This window comes from Bos grunniens, chromosome 24 (genome assembly GCF_055505025.1).
Source record: "Bos grunniens cultivar Pamir isolate PY7600 chromosome 24, Bosgru_T2T1.0, whole genome shotgun sequence".
Taxonomy (NCBI): domain Eukaryota; kingdom Metazoa; phylum Chordata; class Mammalia; order Artiodactyla; family Bovidae; genus Bos; species Bos grunniens.
In genome coordinates, this window is record NC_141188.1 from 41,806,010 (window position 1) to 41,820,577 (window position 14,568).

Sequence of the window (14,568 nt, forward strand, 5' to 3'; positions counted from 1 at the left end):
TAAATTATCTTTGTCACCTACCTCTCTCTTGTTAGGACATATTTCAGACGTCAAACATTCAGAGACTAAGTTAGCAAACATCAGTGTGTCTCTACTCAGCTTAACCAATGACTTATCACAAAAGAGTAGGAATCCCCTATATTGTTCTTCATCCACAATAATCCTGTTTCCTCTGCAGTGAGAGGTATCTGCAGTCGTGGGTGGGGTATTATCTTTTGTTGGTACATTGAGATTTTATTTTTTAGTTAAAATTTTATTTTATACTGGAGTATAGCAGATGAACAATGTTGGGACAGTTTCAGGTGAACTGCAAAGGGACTCAGCCATACATATACATGTACCCATTCTCCCCCAAACTCCCCTCCCATGCAGGCTGCCACATAATACTGAGCAGAGTTCCCTATGCTGGATAGGGTATTATTGACGCTCTTCATGACTATACTTATGTTACATGGGCATGAACATTTAGACAATATATAGAACTAACTGGTTTGCTTACAGTTTATGTAAACAATATAACACAACAGGTAGCTTTTACTCAACATTTATCCAGGTGGTTACTTGTAGCTCTAGTTATTTCCGCTGAGCACGGTGTTCTGTTGTAAGACTTCCCTTAGACTTTCTCTCCTTGAAATTCATCCCCACCTATATTTTCCTTTAAAGAGCCAGGAAGTGATCTGTGCCCCCTGCATTCATTTTCACCCCCATAATTCCAGAGCTTTCAAAAGAGGAAATTCTTTCTCTGTTTTTCAAAAAACTGTTCAGAGCCTGCTGCCTTTGTTGCTCTTATATTACCCTTTTATTTTATCTGCTATTACATCCACTTCATTCTCTGTGGCTTTATACATCGTGGGAGAAATGAAATGGAAGCTTTTCTTTTTTTTTTTTTCTGGAAGTCCTGACTCTTATCACTGTTCCCACATTTGTGTACAGTTCAGTATTTACCGACTGGCAGGGCCTTGAATTTCCCAGACTGGTTCATGCCTCACTCCTACTCCAGCCACACTGATACCCTGCCCTTGACCTGTGACTCACTGCCACCAACCACAAGTTATGAAACGGATGCAGTTTCTCTCCAGGAACATAAGCCTTCCTGACGTAGAGGCTCTTTTGTTCAAAATCTAAAGAAGTTTTGCTTTTGATCACAAATGAAATCCTGTAGTGTTTTCTGTCCTATCAGAACTAACAGCATCTGCAAACAGGAGTGGGGGTGTCCAGGGGGGTATCTTTAGCCTGGCATCATTGCTCCCTGAATAGTGAGGACAGGTCGTTGGGATCAGAGAAAGCGACCTCCCATCCCAGCCTTGCTACATGCCAGCTCTAAGGCAGTGGCAGGCGACTTACCCTCTCTCAGCTATATCTCTTCATTAAAGAAAAAAAAACTCCTCTCAGGATTGAAAAGGATTATCTGTATACTGCATACCAGACCAGTATGGTTGAGCAAATCACTCTGAGATGAAGCATCTCTACCAACTACTCCAACAGTTGTACTTTGCTGGTCAGTTTTCCTTCACATGTGAGAAGCATCTCTGTTCTCTGATGTGTGCTCACTGGAGTGTCCAGCATCCTGTCCCCTGGGGGCGGGTCCTTCTGCGATCTACACAGAGCCAGGGCAGGGAGATGGCTGAGGGCCCTCCCTGCCTCCCTCCCTGCCTCTCTTTTTCTCTCCATTGTCGTTCCAGAGCACGTGAATGAACAATTATAATAATAAATATTAAACAATATTTTTAAAGGCCTTTGATCATGTTCTAGAGTTACCCTTAAATACCCTTGGGGAGACAATACCAGGTCTGAAGGAAAGTTAAAAGCTTGAACTAGTGTTTTGAAATTCAAACCTAAGGTGTGTTGGATGCGGTCCGTCCGGGATTTCAACCACGTGTATCCAAGTTCAAAACCTTTGCTGGCTTTATTATATCCTGCTATCGCTAAAATACAGCTTATCTTAGCTTAGTATGTGTCAGGCATGGCACTCAGGGCCTTATCCAGTGCGGTGGGTGTCATTGTGTACGTGTGTGCGTGTTCAGTCGCTTCAGTTGTGTCCAACTCTTTGTGACTCCGAGGACTGTAGCCTGCCGGGCTCCTCTGTCCGTGGGATTCTCCAGGCAAGAATACTGGAGTGGGTTGCCATGCCCTCCTTCAGGGGATCTTGCAAACCCAGGAACTGAACCCATGTCTCCTGTGTCTCCTGCATTTCAGGCAGGTTCTGTACACACTGAGCCTACCAATGAAATGCCTTCCCAAGTGGCAAGGTCAGTCCTTGAACCTCAGCCTGAGTTCAGAGTCCTTGGCTGTAACTGTCTCTGCCGCCCTTTGCATCTCTGCTGTCCTGACTTTCAGAGGATTGGTGAATGCCACCCACCCCAGAGAGTGCTCCCTCCTTCTACAGACTGACCCCGGTCACAGTACAAGGGGTGGGCAAGCGTCCAGGGTAGCACAAGATGCTGAGATGAAGGAGAGAAGGAGGGGAAAGACTGAATGAAATATATGAGCAACCCAGAAGTGCTGGAAGCAACGATTATTATATTTCTGCTAGGGTAGAACTCAAGAATAATGAAGCATGCCCCTCATCAGGTTTATTGTAGAATAAGTCATTTAGTAAACACCAGACAGAGCTGCTGAAAGTAAAGCAATTTGTTTCATGGAGCACAAAGTGTGATTTGAGTGCAAGCATTACAACAGTTATCCTGGGGCAATTATGGATGTAAGTGACCTCAAAGAGGCTCTGAATTAGCCAGGGAGCTCCCCAAGAAGCCTGAGGTTGGACAGGGTGCTGTGTATTCTTCATGCCGCTGACAACACCTCCTTTGCCCTTTAATGCAGGAACAGAGAAGGAAATACTTCTAGGGCCTCTTCTCACAACTGCGGGGACGTGTCTGCATTCCTGCGCAGGCCATTGTGGCCGTTAGGATAATGGACAATAGACGATGCCCTGCAGCTGGAGCGTGGGCTGCGGAAATGGTGTTCAGACTCCCGTGGCGAGAAAGACACTCTGGGAAAGAGCTAATATCACTGACCACTGGCAAGTCCTGGCCTCAGCATCTGAGCTGGGCCCTGTGCAAAATGCCCTCTGGTGTGATTCACGGGAGCCTCACAATCTCCAGGGCGAACGCTTGGATTATCTGCATCGTTACTGATGAGGAAACGGGCATAGTTGATGCAAGCTCTCTCAGCAGCCAAGTGGCAAAGCCAGGCTTTGAACCTGCATGCTGCTGGATACCTGGGGCTGTACCCAGGGGTCTCAGGACAGACCAAGCCCTGCTGCCCCTCCTCTGCCATCCAAGCAACCAGTTCACACCCGGCTTGGCCTTGATCTTTCATTTCTGGAGATTTGGGCGGCCTTGCTAGGGAGTGACAGCAGCCCAGTTTAGGGGCAGGAGTTAACAGGGTGCAGTGACCACGGGGCCCTGTGTGACCCCCCACCTTGCCACCTCTCGATTCAGCTGCTACTGTGGGAGATGGTCTGTGTGAGGCTGCCAGGGGGTCCACTCCAGGTGCCCGAGCATCCATACCTTTTTCAGCCCTCAGTCTTTCTGCAAGGCTCCCAGAGCTACTGGGTTCAATAGCCGGCATGTCACTTGGCACAAGTGGGTGACCCATAGCTGTTAAATGATTAACCATCTAATAGTGGTGACTGGAAAAGCTTCTGGTATGTCTTTCATTTTACAGGAAGGAAGAGCTGGAGGCCAGAGTGATTTAATGACCTGCCCAAGGTCATAGACAGGTAAGGGGGAAGGGCAGAGCAGCTTTAAATGCAGGCTTTTGACTCTGAATCCTTTGGTCCTCCTGTCTGCTCTCAGAAACCTGGACCAGTAGTCTGACATGTTTTCTCATTTTGATTCTCTGCAGGTTACATAGAGCTGGGCAGGTGTCCAACCATACTAAAAATAATAATAAAGAAAAAAATCCAGAACCAATAACCACTGAGGAGCCTCAGAACTAAAGGACTCAGTGACAGTGCTCTGTCCCCATTGAGGAGGGAGAAACTGACACGTTACCGCATGCCCGGGCTGGAGCCAATCGCCGTGTTTCCGGAAAGGTGATCCCAGGATCACTTTTAGAAAAGACTGTTCTAGATCAGGTACCTGTTATTTCTAATCTTGCCTCCAGGCTGATGAGATGATCTATGATCCACTTTCTACACCACCCTCCAACTCTGGGGAGTCACACTTACAAGAGGATAGATCCTTTGGCACAGAATTATAGCTGAGCTAGGGATGCCCAAGGATTAGGAATGGTGGCATTTCATCCATGTGGAGCACGCCAAGGAATGGGATGTGCTCTCACGTCCTCTAGGGCACCTGGATAGGACCCCCACCTGATGGAGAGGTTGTCTCTCACAGCCCAGAACCCCTGGTTGAGTTCCTGCCTTATCAAGCCACCAGCTGCCGTTCCAGAGGAATCTGGTGATTAGTCCCCAGGCTTGCCCAGCTGCAGGATGTCAGAAGAATAGAAGGAAGCTGGGGTCTTGGCCGCCACGTTTATAATTAGCAACACACTGGTTTTCAGGGTGCTCACGGGAGGGAACTTGTTTCCTCGTGCGCACTATGACACTGTGATCCAGCCCTTGGCATAGAGCCGGGCACCTATTCCTACAGAACAGCAACACAGGGGCCCCACGTGGCTTCCTTGTCCTGGTTCGCGGGTCTACCAGGACAGGCAGGCGGCGGGGGTGGGGTGGGGTGCAGCCCATAGTCAGGGCCTGAACAGGCATGTGGCTTATTTATTACACCCACATCTTATTCCCTGGTTATGTATGCACTTGCTACTCCGTGCTGCCCGTCAGCTTCACCTCCCTGACACATTTCTGAAACTGGGCAAAACTAGTAGCTATAGAACATCTGGATTCCTTTCCCTCTCTGGATAGAAACCCCTAGAAAGTGTGCCAACCTTTCACCCCGCAGTGTCAGCCAGTGGGCGTCTGTGTCAGGACTCCTCATGCACGCAAGCAGACAGGATTTGCAGACAAGATTACCAGAGTCAGCAAGAAAAGATGCCCACAGGGCTCTCCCTCCTCTGCCGGCCGTATCCCTGGCTCGGCTGGCTCGCCTGCTGTGTCTCGGGCAGTCCCTGTGATGGAGTTTTCACAGTCGTCGGGCGTGGGTTCCAGTCGGGCAGTGAGGTGGCTGTGAGAACCCCTTTCTAGTGGCACATGGACCTGGCATCTAAGGGGAGGATGTGAGGAACACACACTAATGTGGACACATCTTCTCTCTTTCCTGGAGACTCAAGCTGGGATGAGAGCTCTGAGAATCTGGATCCTGAAGGCACGAGACAGAAAGGGGCGGGGCCAGCAGGAACTCAACCATCCAAGAACCATCCTCCTCTGTGAGGGGCCCAGCTTACTCCAGACAGAAGACCTGCAGTCAAGGTCACTCCTGGCCTACTCTCACCCTGCCTCTCCTTCTAGAGTTTTCTGCTTGGATCCCTCCCTGGCCTCATTCGTGACATGGAAATGTCACTGATGACTTTCTCCTTGTAATTTGTTCCCCGGCATCTTCTGCAAGGGCTTCCCAGGGGGCGCTAATGGTAAAGAACCAGCTTGGCAACGCAAGAAATAAAAGTGGGTTCGATCCCTGGATTGGGAAGATCCCCTGAGGAGGGCATTGCAACCCACTCCAGTATTCTTGCCTGGAGAATCCCCAGGGAGAGAAGAGCCTGGCAGGCTACAGTCCATGGGGTCACAAAGAGTCGGACACTTAGCAGGCACGCATGTCTTCTGCAAAGTATTCAATTAAAACCGAATTGGAGATCAGAAAGGCCAGAGCAGACAGGCAGCTACATGCCAGATGCTCCTGCACCTCCAACCCCTGCCACCCTAGAAACGCCAGCTGTGAACACCAGCCCCCCCAGGAAAAGAGGCCAGGTCAACCTTGAGCCACACGGAGCTGGCGCTGAATCTGGTGGGAGTACAACCCTAGAGGAGGGGAAACTGTAATCTCCTTTCAGGAAAAGACGTCATTTTCTCCTGCAGCTGACGGGGGGAGGCAGGGCGGCGTGGAATTCTTCAACGCAGCATGGCCAAATCTGAGCGGGGTTTTGAACAAACATCTTACGGGTTGTTTAAATTGGAGACAGTCACCGATAAAGGCGTATTTGGTCCAGCTGTTTGTGCAGGACTCAGCCCTAATTCTAGCTCAAACGCTGCTCATTGTTTAAAGGCTTTATATTCTGAAGTTGTTCCCAGGCGTATCTGCAGGGGAAGAAGCAGAGAGCTGATAGCACGGGTGAGCTGTGACCGCCTGGCTGGACTCAGGAAAGAGCAGGAGATAAACCCGGCAGTTGGCGGGGCGGGAATGCTTTCAGGGACAGAGTCTATGCAGGGATGAGACCTCGGGGGACATGGCTGCTCCGGGGTGCCCCAAGGTCCCGCTGAGTGGAGGGGCCAGGGCAGCTGGGACCACCGAGGCCTTTTCCGGAGCCAGGCCCTGGCAACGAAGCCAGATGGAGGAAGAGGAAGAGGAGTGGCTTCCTGTCTGCCTGTGACTCTCCCAGAGCTGGGCCCGCTGGCCCCGGGCAGGAAAAAGATGGCCTTCTCTGATAGGAAGGCTGTTGAATTGTTCGGAACAATAGATTAAGGTCTCGGTAGAGGCATTATTTGAACTCCACTGTTTGGTCAGCGTTCTGAAAAAGGTTATGATGCGATCTCCATCTGATTAGCGTGGAAGGGAGCTAGGCGATGGATGAAGCAATTGCTTCTGTGAGATATCAACACCAAAATCATGACAGACTTGGCTGTAGTCTTGGCAGCTGTTCCCTGGGATTTCTGAAGCTGCCGAGGGCAAAGGGCAAAATAATATATATTCAGAAGAGAAGGTATTTTGTGGTCAGACGCCATCCCTGCACATCCTTGTAAAGGCTCCAGTGCTCAAAAAGCCCAAGGGGGTATGAGAGAGAGCTACATCACCTGCCGAGTTACTCGCTAGTCACCTGCCAGATTCTCCTGCCTGCTGGAGAGTGAAAGCAGGCTTGAGAGCGTGGAGCCCTGAAGGAGCCCAGGATGCAGCCCCCCACTTCCTTTTCCTCATGGGGAGAGACAGAGGTGTGGGGTCCTTCTGGGGAGCCACTCGCCTTCTCTGGGCCCCGCCACGCCCTAGACCCAGTGCTTCTGACCCCAAGACAGTGCTCCTGGCAAAGCAGGCCAGGCAACAAGGGCTCCTGGAAGCCAGCTGGTCCCCGGGCTGGAGCCTGGTGGGTGAGGATGAGCTCATGGAGAGGAAGACAAACTGGGTTGGGATGCACTTGCAAAGAGCACGTTGGGAGATGAAACCCAGAGCATCGTAGAGAGGGAAGAAGTAAGCCTGGAGGGATGAGCAGGGGCGGGGCTGGAGAGGGACTGGCAGCACAATGGCTATTTGTGTTTTTACTGTATTGAATTATAGTTGATTCACAACACTGAGCTGATTTCTGCTGTACAGCAAAGTCGTTCAGATGTACATGTCTCTTCTTTTTCATGTTCTTTTCCATTACGGTTGATCACAGGATACTGGATGCAGTTTCCTGTGCTACACAGTAGGACCTTGCTGTGTATCCATCCTACATATACTAGTTTGCATCTGCTAATCCCAGACTCCCGGGCCTTCCCTCCCCCGCTTCCCCTCCGCCCTGGCCACCACCAGTCTGCCTCCCCCGCTTCCCCTCCGCCCTGGCCACCACCAGTCTGCTCTCTGTGTCTCTGAGTCTGTTTCTCTTCCATACATCAGTTCAATTGTGTCGTATTGAGATTCCACACATGAGTGACATCATACGGTATTTGTCTCTCTCTTTCCGACTCAATTCGCTTAGTATGATCGTCTCCAGGTCCACGTTGCTGTAAATGGTGAGGGGGGTGGTTCCTAGTGGGTCACCGGGCAAGTGGGTCACAGTGACAAAGCCTAGATTCTACCCCACTTCAGTAGAGTCACGGCGGGACCACTCTGCCCTATAGTGAAACAGCTTCATATAACCTCTTTTGAGAAGTCTTTTGAAGATGTGTGAAGCAAAACTGGTTGTTAAAGTGCACAACAAATTAACTATTATTCCCAAGTGTAAAGTGCCTCTCTGTTGACAGAGGCATCTGGGGGGCCCAGGAGCTGGTCTCTGAGGTGGAGGGTGAAGAGGGGAGGGCTGGAGACTTTTCTTCTTTCCCTCGGAATAAAACATTTGTTCCCCAGCAGCCAACTGTATATGTGTGTGTGCACCATGAATATTCATGATGGTTAAAGGATGGTCAAGGCAGGTGCTTGCTTAACAGCAAGTCTCCAAGGAGGACGAAACTCCAAAATGGGAGGTCCCCAACTCACATGGGCACCTGTAATAATTAGAAAAGAGGACTATAATCCTTGTAAGGACTTGATTTTGTCTCCAACTGCTGTGCAACAAGCCATGCCCAGGCTTAAAGGCTTCAAACCAAAGCTCATCATTTTCTCTTGCGTTTCTATGGGTTTACTTGAATCAAAAGTGACCGTGCCCCAGAAGTTCCAGAATGTTCTTTCTACATTTTATTTGACAAGCAAGTCCCTAAGATCAGCCCAGATTTTAGTATCTTTGTTTGATACTTTCTACATTCTTCTTTTTCGGCCTCGCTTATCGACATGTGGGATCTTAGTTTCCCAACCAGGAATCAAACCTGTGGCCCTTGCACTGGAAGCGTGGAGTCTTAACCCCAGAGAACCACCAGGGAAGTCCCACTTTCTACATTCTTGCCTCTGAAAGGCTTGCCTTTATCTCCAGCGTCCCTTTTGAATCTGACCAGTGATTTAGTTTCTTAGTATTTTTCTCTCTCCGTCTCAATTTCTCCCTCTCTCTCCCTCTCCTTCTCTCTCCCGAGCTTGCCTCTCACCCCCCAGCCCCATTGTGCTTCCTTGCGCTCACCTCCCGTTTACTTTACCATGAGCAATGTGCTGGGGTCAGAGGGCCCGATGGTACTGCAGGTCACGTGGGTGGCTCCATAGCAAGACCTTTCACGACTGTCTCCTCATCTGTAAGCCCCACCTGTCACTGAAGGGTGACCAGTCACATCACTGGGGGGTCTATGGGGTAGAGAACAGCCACAGCCATCTTTGGAAAAACCATCCCCTGCAGTGTCTTAAATTGTCCCTTTTCTAAGTGGCTTTGCTTTGCTTTACACATTGATTGCATAGACATCTGTCACAAATAAATAATCACTGTACTCTCTCCTAGTTCTATAGTGAGAAACATACAACCCTCCCAGGTCTGATGTTCATTTTCCTTCATTGGACAGAGACTTAGTAAATCAAGACTCCACTTTCCTTTGAACACAACTGTGAAAGAAACGACAGAGCAAACGTGATGACAAACAGCAGTTGACACTCCTGCAGGGAGATTTCAGGGGTGGCGGGAACTGGGGTGAAATGGGGCTTGTGGGCAGGTCTCAGAACTGCTGGCACTTAGCGGGGGCTGAGCATCACCATGTGAGAAGACTGTTGATTATATAGCCTCTCATTTACTTTGAAATACTTCAGCACATTCAGTAGGATACCTATGTGTGTACAATTTAATTTTAATCAACACCCTAGGTGCAGTTAACTTTAAAAGACCCTTCAAATTAGGAATCCATGCTCTAGGGGTGCTTAGTTACCATGTGAAAGACCCCAGTCAAAGCTCTGCTTTCCAGACACAAGCACTTCAGATGCTGCAACTGCATTTGGATGGAAAAAAACAAACTGTGACTCTGCCTCCTGGGATCCAGGGTTTACACCTGCTGTTTGGGCATCACTGTGCATGGTGTGTGTGTGTGTCCATCCAGCCGTGAAGATCCAGGAACCCCTCAGTTCAGTTCAGTTCAGTCGCTCAGTCACGTCCAACTCTTTGTGACCCCATGGACTGCAGCACACCAGGCCTCCCTATCCATCACCAACTCCCAGAGTCCACCCAAACTCATGTCCATTGAGTCAGTGATGCCATCCAACCATCTCATCCTCTGTCATCCCCTTCTCCACCTGCCCTAAATCTTTTCCAGCATCAGGGTCTTTCCAAATGAGTCAACTCTTTGCATTAGGTGGCCAAAATATTGGAGTTTCAGCTTCAACATCAGCCCTTCCAATGAACACCCAGGACTGATTTCCTTTAGGATGGACTGGTTGGATCTCCTTGCAGTCCAAGGGACTCTCAAGAGTCTTCTCCAAAACCACAGTTCAGAAGCATCAATTCTTCAGGGCTCAACTTTCTTTATAGTCCAACTCTCACATCCATACATGACTACTGGAAAAACCATAGCCTTGACTAGACAGACCTACCCCTCAGTTTCACTGAAATCCAGGAGCCTGCTTGAATGACCAGATCCCCTGCATTCATACCTGGACAACACAATGGGGAACCGTAGAGCTTTTCATGGCCACAGGCATTCGCATCGTAAATACAAACCTCTGCTCCTTCATGAAGAATGTCTTCCAGACCTTCCTGAGGTAGCTGAGGGGATGGGTGGATGTGCAGGTCACACAAGTAGGTCCAGGTCCAAGTTCCTACCTTACTAAGTCCTCGGATTCATGCCTCTGCATTAGTGCAAAAGGCTCCCAATTTGTAAGTGTTGGCAAGTGAATTTGGCCCTTGTTGTTGGAAGAATAAATATACATCCATGTGCCAGTTCCTTAACTTCTCTCTGCTTCTGTTTTTTATCCATCAAATGGGAATAATATTAATAATAATAATTCTCACAAGGTTGTCGTGGACTAAAGTGAGTCTGTATGTAACATTTCACAGGGACTAGCCATGTTATAAGCTCTATGTGTGTTTCCAGTTTAAAAATAAATATGCCAGGGCTGCGCGCTGGCGGGGCCGAGGCCGAGGCGAGGGGGTCGCGCCGCGGGCCGGCGGAGCTGCTGTGGCGGCGGCGGCAGCTGCGGGAGACAGAGCGAGCCCGGCGGCCGGGCAAACCCCCGAGGGAACGGAGGAAGCGGTCATGTCTCGCTATACGAGGCCCCCCAACACCTCCCTGTTCGTCAGGAACGTCGCGGACGCCACCAGAAAATCTAAAGCAGTCCACAGTAGCTGGCAAGCGCCCCTCAGTTTGAACCAACCTGTTAGCTAGAATCCAAGCATAAACCGAGCAGGCGAGACAAAAGGCACCTAAAGTTCAAGCATCAAGGAGTAAAGAGGGAGGGTGGACACAGATATAAAGACCTGGAAGAGGGGAAGTCTTTACCAAGCAAAAGACAAAGCCAACACCAGGTTGAGACTTCGGCTTTCCTACATTTGCTCAGAGTTCCAGGATCAAAGCCAAGTCTGATTTTGTTGGTTCTGCGTCTCTTATAAAGTCCATCTTGCAAGCCCTAAAGAATAAAGGTCAAGGTTCAAGATCAAGTGACACTGAGTGTCCTTAACAGCTAGTCATATTTGAAGATGTTCGTGATGCTGAAGACGCGCTTTATAACCTCAATAGAAAGTGGGTATGTGGCCGTCAGATTGAAATACAGTTTGCACAAGGTGATCGCAAAACACCAGGCCAGATGAAATCAAAAGAACGTCCGTCACCCTTGTTCTCCAAGTGATCATAGGAGATCAAGAAGCCCTAGCCAAAGGAGAACCCGAAGTAGAAGTTTCTCATGGGGAAGAAATAGGCGGCGGTCGGATAGCCTTAAAGAGTCTCGACACAGGCAATTTTCTTACAGCCAATCTAAATCTCGCTCCAAATCACTACCCAGGCGGTCTACCTCAGCAAGGCAGTCAAGAACTCCAAGAAGGAATTCTGGTTCTAGAGAGCGGTCAAGGTCCAAGTCCTTGCAGAAAAGGTCCAAGTCAATAGGAAAATCACAGTCAAGCTCACCTCAGAAGCAGACTAGCTCAGGAACAAAATCAAGATCACATGGAAGACATTCTGACTCCATAGCCAGATCCCCATGTAAATCTCCCAAAGCGTATACCAATTCTGAAACAAAAGCACAAACAGCGAAACACTCTCATTTTCGATCACATTCCAGATCGCGGAGTTACCGTCATAAAAACAGTTGGTGAACAGCAACAGAAGAATGCTCTGTAGTGTTAATATAGGTTATTAAACTTCTTATTATGTTGAATAAAAATTCTTGAAGGCTTACAGAAAATGTGAGTTGATATTAGTTACTTTGGGCATGTATAAGAAATAAAGGCTCTCTCACTTGGGTTAATGAAGATTTGGTCTAAGGACCCACACCACAAATATGATGAGTGATGTCCCATTTTATGGACCGTTTTTTGCTTACATTGTGGCAGAAGAGTACTTTTTAGAGGAAATGTATAAAGTGGAACTAAATTAGAAACTTTGATTTGGATATTAAGTATTAACAGTAATTAAAAAAAATATTTTTTACTTTAAAGCACTTTCATGTAAAAGTAATGATGACTATATAATTGCATAAGGCAAACTTAAGACTGTTTGACACTGTACGTCTCCTTTGTGTTTTCTCTTTAAACTTGGGGCAATTCCTGATGGTATTAGTTCTGTATCACAAAATACTGACATTTCTAAAAGTAGAGTTTATGTAGAGATCAAGCATTCAAAAGATACTCTTTCCTAGGCTTAAAAAAGGTTCCTGAGTGGAACAGTATAGATAAATTGATATTAAGTTGTATCCTGTATCATGTTCATTCATGTCAGAAATATCAAAACATTTGAAAAATACTGAATTTTGAATGGTTTGAGACTGCTATAAAAATGATGTGCAACACTCATAGTCCAAAAATATTCATATCAAGCCTTATACATATGAAGATTGGTACATTTTATATAAAATCACATTTTATACCATTAATTCTGCATACCTACTTTTCATCTGTTACTTAGTGGTTTCTTTTTAGAGCTTTTGTTCAAGACTTTAAATGGTATTAGAATAAGTCTTGTTTATTTTTGAAAATGTTTAGTACCTTGTATTAAACTCAAGACTGCATTCTCAGAAAACATCTTCTCAGTACGGGATTTACATTACACTGCCCTTCGTTTTTTAAAGCCAAATAGCTTTATTGATATTCTTTTGTAGTTGTTAAAACAGAATTTCTTTAAAAATGTGTTTGTAGTTTATGTTTTTCAGAGGGTTTGGTAGTATTTGTGATAAAATGATTTTGCATGTGGTTATTATAGGGGATATATTTATAGAGCTCTTCTTGTGTACCTTGTTGAATTATATTGAAATTAAAAGTTCTCACCCCATACAGTTAATATTTGTATCTAGAATGCTTAAAAAAAAAAATCTGTTTTATATTTTTAGCATATAGGAGCCAGTGTTGCTTCTGTTTGTTTTGAATACAAATTCCATTTTTTTTTTTTTGCATTTTACATCCTGTGTGTAAGAAATAACTTTACAAAATAATTTATATGCTGGTGGTAATTGGATAAGTACCGTAAATTCGTGTATTCTGTACTTTCTGAATAGATTTTCTCTCTTTAATCATAGCAAAATTTATTTCAAAACTACAGCTCTTTGAGGTGTTCAGATGTAATAAAAATTAGTTATAAAATTATGTGGCACTATTGAAAATTGAAAGGATAGTCTGAAGAAAGAGCAAGACAAACAGTAATTTTTTGTATTTTCTAAATAAATGTTTTGGTTTATGTACACAAAAAAATAAATAAATAAATAAATAAAAATAAATATGCCAATTTCCACCAGTCAAGTGTCCAGACATTGCCTACTCTTGACCTGTCTTCAGTTTTCCTGTTGCCGATTTGCGCTGTCTCTTAGCCTCCACGGAGGGGGCAGAAGTCAGACTTGTAATAAAAACGCACTAAAGAGAGAGTTTTACCAATGAGCTGAACAAACACATGCCCTGGAAGAGCTCTTCAGAGCTTGCCATGTGACTGCCTTCTCCTCTCTCCTGCTCCTCTGCCCTCACCAGGCTGAAGGCAAATGTGTGTACTGTTGCTGCCAGACACTCGAGTTGATTCCGTCCAGACTCAGGCACCGAGTGGGTGGGTGCTTGATGCAAAGTGTTGACTTATCTGGGCACAGCAAATGCCAGATGCCTCATCTGGAAGCCATCTTCCCCTGGCAGAAGTGTTGGTGCAACACTCTGGCATTAAAGCACCAGAAATCAGCCTGGTAAGTTCCATTTGAGCCCGGCCCACTGGTTAAAATCTGGAAACTCAAATCGAAGCTTTTAATCTTTCCCCCATCACAGGTGGACTTAAAACCTTAGGAGCAGATGGGTCTGAACTTAAGCACAGGTCGAGGATTGTGGCTTCTTTAGGAAGCCCTATTGCTTCTTCCTTTCCTCATGCCTTCTGTCTCTGAGAACTGAAGGAAGGTCAGAGGCAAGAGGAAGAGAGAAAAGGAGCTCGTTGCCTGCTAGGCGGTTTGGTTTCTGTGACAGAGGGGATCTTTAGAGGAGGCAGGACACCTCTGAGTGAGGCTGCAGCTCGTGTGAAGACCGAATGCAGGAGGACCTCTGCGGCCCCCAGGAGGAAGTCATCCATGGGGTATCTCCATCCTGAAGTGGCCATCCCAAAGCCTCATACCCTCCACTGGGTGCAGAGATGATGTGGCAGTGGTACCCAGAAGCCTGGACCAAAATGCTCTGCCTTCTCTATCTTCCCATGTGGTCACTCAGACCATTCTCTCTGTAACCCTGAGTCCCCGCCTGTTTCAGATGCTTTTCCTC

General features: G+C 47.1%; 1 long non-coding RNA gene and 1 pseudogene across 2 annotated transcripts; both read left to right on the forward strand.

Moving 5' to 3' along the window:
* The first annotated feature begins 3,624 nt into the window (after window positions 1–3,624).
* Window positions 3,625–5,869, forward strand: LOC147346125 (uncharacterized). The gene is made up of 3 exons (XR_015153337.1): window positions 3,625–3,721; window positions 3,847–4,078; window positions 5,223–5,869. It is a non-coding gene; the product is annotated as an uncharacterized LOC147346125 (long non-coding RNA).
* Window positions 5,870–10,772: 4,903 nt separating this feature from the next.
* LOC147346126 (serine/arginine-rich splicing factor 12 pseudogene) lies at window positions 10,773–12,038 on the forward strand (annotated as a pseudogene). Its single transcript, XR_015153486.1, has 2 exons — window positions 10,773–11,023; window positions 11,319–12,038. The product of XR_015153486.1 is annotated as a serine/arginine-rich splicing factor 12 pseudogene (transcript).
* The last annotated feature ends 2,530 nt before the right edge of the window (window positions 12,039–14,568 follow it).